The sequence below is a fragment of the Galendromus occidentalis genome, unplaced genomic scaffold (assembly GCF_000255335.2).
Source record: "Galendromus occidentalis unplaced genomic scaffold, Mocc_1.1 scf7180000077117, whole genome shotgun sequence".
In the NCBI taxonomy this organism is placed as follows: Eukaryota; Metazoa; Arthropoda; class Arachnida; order Mesostigmata; family Phytoseiidae; genus Galendromus; species Galendromus occidentalis.
Genome location: NW_003805105.1, coordinates 4459 through 10510, shown reverse-complemented (window position 1 = coordinate 10510; position 6052 = coordinate 4459). Strand labels below are relative to the sequence as shown.

Below are 6052 nucleotides of genomic sequence, written 5' to 3'. Positions count from 1 at the left end.
GTATCTGCTTCGGAGTACGATGTCGTGGACTCCGCAGCTGTGAATATTCGTGACCTGGCCACCCGCTGTCGCCATCGCCATGTCGAGATGGGTGGTCGGTTGGGAGTTGAGTTTCCTCGCCATCGCTTCTGTGATGTGGGAGGACTCCGACCCTGGGTCGATGAGAATACGGCATAAGCTGCTGGTTGAGCCGCTCTCGGCGATCGCATGGGCTGTCCACAAGAAGGTTGATTCTTCCCTGGGGTCTGCGCTGTGGTTGACTGAAGTTACCCGCGTGGCGGGTTCGTTCTGGTTGATGGGAGCTTTGCTGCAAATTATTGCGTAGTGTTTGGCGTTGCAAAATCGGCAGTTGTTCTTTGGGCCCTCCCTGCAGTTTCTGGCGATGTGGTTCAGTTTCAGACATCGAAGGCAGGCTCCGGCTGCTGCAGCCCTCTCGAGGCGTTCGCGGTGCGATAGCTGGGCGGTGAAAGCCGGGTGATCTGCCTGACAGAAAATGCATGGTATGGGTTGAGATCGGGGCGGAGTGGTTGGGACGGGACGATTGGGTATTCTTTTATTGAATGATGATACGTGAAAACTATTGGAGGTATTTTTAAACGACATGTGGTCTGGCCTGAGTTGGGAGGGTTCTGAACGATAATTGGGGTCCCTGGGGTGGTATGAGGTCGATTGGGGAGTTTTATTCCCTTGGATCGAGCCTCGGAACGGCGTCGAGGTTGGAAGCTGTTTCCTTGCGGCGCCTTGTTTTGCCCAGAGTGCCTCCGTCAGGCGGGCTCTTCATGAACTTCAACAGGTTTTCCAGCTGCGTTGTTCGGTTCGTTGATCGAGAGCTGTATTGTTCCATGAATTTACGTTGTGTAGTGTTCGAGAGTTTGGTTAGTATTCCGTTAGTGAAAAGTGAGAGCGATGTGAACGTGTGCCCTAGGGCGATTAATGCGTGAATATGCTGAGAGACCAAGTTTACAAAAAAGGGTAACTTATCCGCTGTGATTTCCCCTCCGGAAGACAGGATTCTCTCCATCTCTCGAACATGGGCGTCTTCCGCGTAACTGGTCTGGCCAAACTCCTCTTCTAGGAGCTGCCTCATGGGCTCGTAGTTTTCCGCTCGTAGATTGAGGTGCTTCACCGAGTGGTAGGCCTTGCCTGATAGCGAGTCTTGCAGCAGGATTATCTTTTGAAGAACCGGAATCTCACGATTATGCACGAAGGCGTCGAACGTATCCATGAATTTTCGATATTCCTTGGAATCACCGTTGAACTTTGGCAGCTTGAAGTGCTTCGCTAGCTTCGGCAGGTAGTTTTCCAGGTTTTCTCCTGAAGAAGTGCTAGCGATGGCCGCTGGCTGGGGGCTCGGTTCCGGAGCTCTTGGACTCGTTGAGACTAGTTGGGGAGAGCCCATGGGGGTCATGATTGGGCCTCCCATGCTAGGTGTGGAGTCTGGCGGTGGCATCTGGGCGATGTGGGAGAACCGGAAGGATTCATGTGGAGTTCGCTCGTGATCACGTGTCGCCGCTCGGACTTCGTCAATTTGGGTTGAAGCTAATCGAATGTCGTCCTCTGGTTGAGGGGGATCCAATGAGGAGATCTGAGCGCTCGGCGTCGTTTACCGGGCAGGGAGCTCTGAGCTGGTGGTTGCATTCTGGAGACGGGTCTGAGTAGTAGCGAAGGTCGTCTCTGTGGAGCAGTTTATCTCGTTTATGATTGATACCCTCAGCTCCTTCAGATGTGTGATAGCCTTGCTAATTTCGTTCTCCGTCTTTATCCAGGATTTCCTGAGTTCTGGGGGGGTCGAGTTGACGAATTCATTCGGGACTGTGAGGATTGGATCTATTGTGAGAGGAGATCTGTCAGAATGCCTCTCAGTCAGACGATCTGTTTCCGCTAATGAATCCCTAAGATTGTCGTCGTCGTTGTAAAACGAACCCGCCTCCTCCAGGAAGAAATCAATGCGCTCTTTGAGATACTCGACCACAGGGTTCAACATTGGGGAGGACGCATCTGTCGTGTGAGATGATGGACAGTGCGTCTCTTGCCCCGCAGTTTGGTTGGACGATGTGCCTTGCTCGGGCTGGCCGGCGGCGTTTGATCGGGTTGCAACCGTGGTTGACGGTGGTGGAGAGTCAGGCATCGGGGGTAGAGGGCCCTGGGCTCTGTTGAAGATCTCTTCTTCCTCGCTGTCGTTGATCCGGTTGTCCACTCTCATGTGCTGGAACTGATCCGCGAGGAATCGGGAATTCTCCCTGTCGGAGGAGTCCTGGGACATCTCTTGAATGGTTCTCCTCGGCCCGTCACCCATGGTGGGTTAGGCCTCGCCGGCCGGATGTCTGATGATTTGATGGAAATTTATCCTCGGAATTAGTTGAGTTCAGGATCGCTGGGAACACTGGTGTGGATTGCTGCCCTCGGAGGAATCTGGGAGACGTGACTCCCTGAGATTCTCGGTTTTGGGTTTCCACGCACTCGGCTCGTTTTGCCTGGTTGTGGTAGCGAATCCTGGGTTCATGAAGAGAGCTCGAGGGAGTGAGAGTCCTTGGACGGAGTCTTCACCTCCTGGAGATACTATGCTGAAGGATTTGAACCTTCGAGCGATGAGTTCTTGAAACTTCTGACGCCATTTATCGTGGCACAGCTTCAAGGCACTTCCAATGAGGACACGGAGAATTCACTAGAAATTACTCTTATGATGCCACAGTTTGGCGTCGGGGAAAATACGAAACGGAATTTCGGTTAATCGCCGATGCCGTCGTGGTCGTCTCACCGTATCGGTCGACGCGACGGTTGGTTCTCAACTGATGCTGAACGTCCGCCGATGCACGTTGCACGTCGGGGCCGCCCCGCGCCTCGGCGAACCATTCCACGACGACTCTCGGCTCTCTCTTTATTGAAGCATATAAATTCTACCTACATATGCGTCACAAATCCAAGTCTGCACGCACTTGAAGGGGATGAGTTAGATAGCGGGGCGTGACCCAGGCCTATATTTTCGCAAACCGGAGTCAAGGATTTGAACCCTGAGTCCTGAGAAATATCGGGGGAGCGCTGAGCGTGATCAGGCTTTACCGGTATCGAGATTGCTACTGACGTCTGACGTCACAGGTCCGGCCACTGACAGCGCCGCTGACAGTCAGCTGTTGGAGAGACTGTCGCGCCCTCCGTGGCCAGAGAGCTGTTCCGAGAAGAGTTCGCTATTGATACGCGCCGCCGCTGACGGCGCGAATCCCCAAGTGCGCTACCGAGTCTGAGTCTTATTTATTTATCTCTGGTTGAGATTATTTAACTTAGGAAGTAACGAACGACATAAGAATAATGAATATGGAGTATACACATGAAAAGGAAGGGGGGGAGCCCCTTAGATTAACTGTATAGTATGATTACCCTTGGTGATTACTTGGCCTCTCTCTGGGAGTGTGTGTTGGGATGTGTGATGTGATTGGAATAGAGTGTAATATGGTCGGAATAGTGTGGTGGGAGTAATATGAGGTTGATGATGACGCAACGGACCTGGTCCTGTTCGTGACACTGCGGATAGATTTCGGATTTGTCCGTGAAGAGTACAAACAAATCTCATAGGTTTTCTATCCATTCCTGCTCATGACAATGGAACCATATTAAATTCCGCCTGTGGCGAAATTGGAAGACGAAGCCTGATTGATCTTCAAATCTAGATCACATCTTCATACTTCCTGCCGGGAGAAACAATCTTCATAGAGTCGAATTTCTCCGGTTACGAGGAGAATATTTCCGAAGATTCCTCGGAAAGAATGTTGTCAACATTGCTCCTTTGGGAGGATGATTCCGCGTTCATATCTTTCGACTTTCCCTGCTTTTTCAACTAGACAGAGGCGTGCATGAACAGAGAGAGAGAGAATCGATCTCTGGTGTGAAACCATTTTTCTGTTCACGAGAGAGTCGTTGCCATTCGTCTCTCTTGAGTGAGTAGCTCCTCACAGGGATTAGACGATAAGTGATGCTTCACTCCCAATCCTGATTTGTATCAATGAGCATTGTGAACACAGTATTTTCATTTCATGTACCAGAAAGTTGACAGTCTCCGGACTGCGAGTTTTCGTCAACATGAAGAAACTCTGAACACGCTTTCACAAGCACGGCCATCGCAATGTGACTATGCGATAAGACTGGATTCGGATGGCTACTTTTCTCGATGGATTTAGCGAAAGTATTGGGATCAGATTCTAAGCTGAATCCCACTCGTCGATTCCCAGCTTGAGAATTTCTCAGTAAGGTCTGGCATTTACACTGTGAGCCATGAGCCCTTGAAATTGACACAAGTCACTAGAAAAAGGGGGGCAGCCGTTATTGAATCCAGGCCGATCGAAGACGTCGTGATTCTGCATCTGAATGGTCGGGTCAGAAGTAAGTGTCCGGAAATTCCTGGTTCATCCAGAAAAAAAAACTTTCTCTTGGTGAGCAGCGGGCATTGTCGGCGTCATTGAACTAATTGTATTGCTTTCAACCAAAGCTTCGTGCCTTTGGATTACGATTCGATATTTCGGGGCGAGATACTCTACTTCTGATAGTATATCGACATCTCTGTCTTGGTGTCCAACCATACATAGGTTGAGTGAGTGATAGTCGATGAACACGTTGTCAAGCCCATCTGGCCGATATGCGCTCTTTCAAAGCTAGCAATACTTTCCAATAAGTGCATCGGAGGCATTTCTCGTGATTTTCTTATGATAGAGACAGTTTTTCATGTCATCAGTTCTGTGAATCTGGAGGCGGTTGCTGTTGAGGCAATGATGAGGGCCTCTTGAGCGGTTGACGAAATGAACGGAAACAGTCATTTGTCAGATCTGGCTTCTGGTCGTCCTTCTACGAAATTCATAGAGCCATTGCTCCTGATTCAGTCGGAGGGTTCAAACTCGATTCGATTTCTTGAAGAGTTATCATGGAGCAGGACGAGCTCCACACGAGGCTTCATAAGGAGAGTCTTTCTTGACTCGGTTCATGCCTCAAACCTCCTTGATGTCCGCAACGCAAAAACGCGGACGTGGAATCGATCGACAAACATCGATTTCCTCATTTCATGTGCAGCAATGTACCTTCAAGAACTGGGACCTCTACAGTCCGAAGCGAGAGACTTGCGTGCGCTGTTCTTCAAGGAATTCATGCTTTTAGCATACACGGTTTGCGCAACTCAATAATTATTAGTCTCTGCTTCAATTGCTTGCTGCAACTCAATAACTTCTACAGTCCGAAGCGAGAGACTTGCGTGAATTCTTCAAGGAATTCATACTCTTAGCATACACGGTTTGCGCAACTCAATAAGCATCGGTCTCTGCTCCAATTGCTTGCTGTTATCCGAGTTTTCTGAAGCACGAGAGCATGTTGGCCTATGTCGTGCTATCATGAGCATTGAGTCATTACTTCTCTCGGATACGTGAACTCAATCGTTTTGAGAGTGATACACTTTTTTGACAGTACTAATTTCTGGTATTGGCTAGACTTCAGGTGAGATTGGATCGGTTTGAGAATGGAATTTTCACATTTAACCGCGAGACTCCAGAAGGGAGCTAGATCATGACCTTGACTAATTCTCTTTCCGGATCGTTTCTCTTTCTTAGCCATAGTACTAACTTGAGCGAAATTCTCATTCATATTGGGAGAGCGTCCAAAGTTTCTGCGAGCCCCTTGGGGCGAGTCCCTTTCACTGGTTTGTTGACCTTGAACAGTTTCTCCAAGATGATGCTCGATCCACACTCGCCACACGGACTGGTCCTGTTGCTCGGTCCGGGCTGCTGTTCATTTCGCTGCTTGTTCGTTGTGTTTTTCTGGTAGAGCCGCCTCGTTGAGTTTTCTCTTTCCTTTTCATTCGGTTTCATCCATCTATGCCCTGATGGTGTCCAAGTCATTTCTTGACTTCTGATCCTTAGATGCGCACTGCCACTTCCTCATGAGTGGACTTCTGTATCATCTTCATGTGACATTCCGTTATGGCACAGTTTTGCGCCTCCCTTGAATTGTTGTTTAACCGGGAGCGTCCCTCCGTTGCCTTGTGATGTCTTGGGGTGAAATCGTCATCGGGATACTT

The 6052-nt window shown here is 49.6% G+C and overlaps 1 pseudogene; it reads right to left on the bottom strand.

Annotated features, from left to right (window-relative positions):
- The window catches only part of LOC108863910 (uncharacterized), a 3501-nt pseudogene extending 3378 nt beyond the window's left edge, over positions 1 to 123 (bottom strand).
- Between the last annotated feature and the right edge of the window lie 5929 nt (positions 124 to 6052).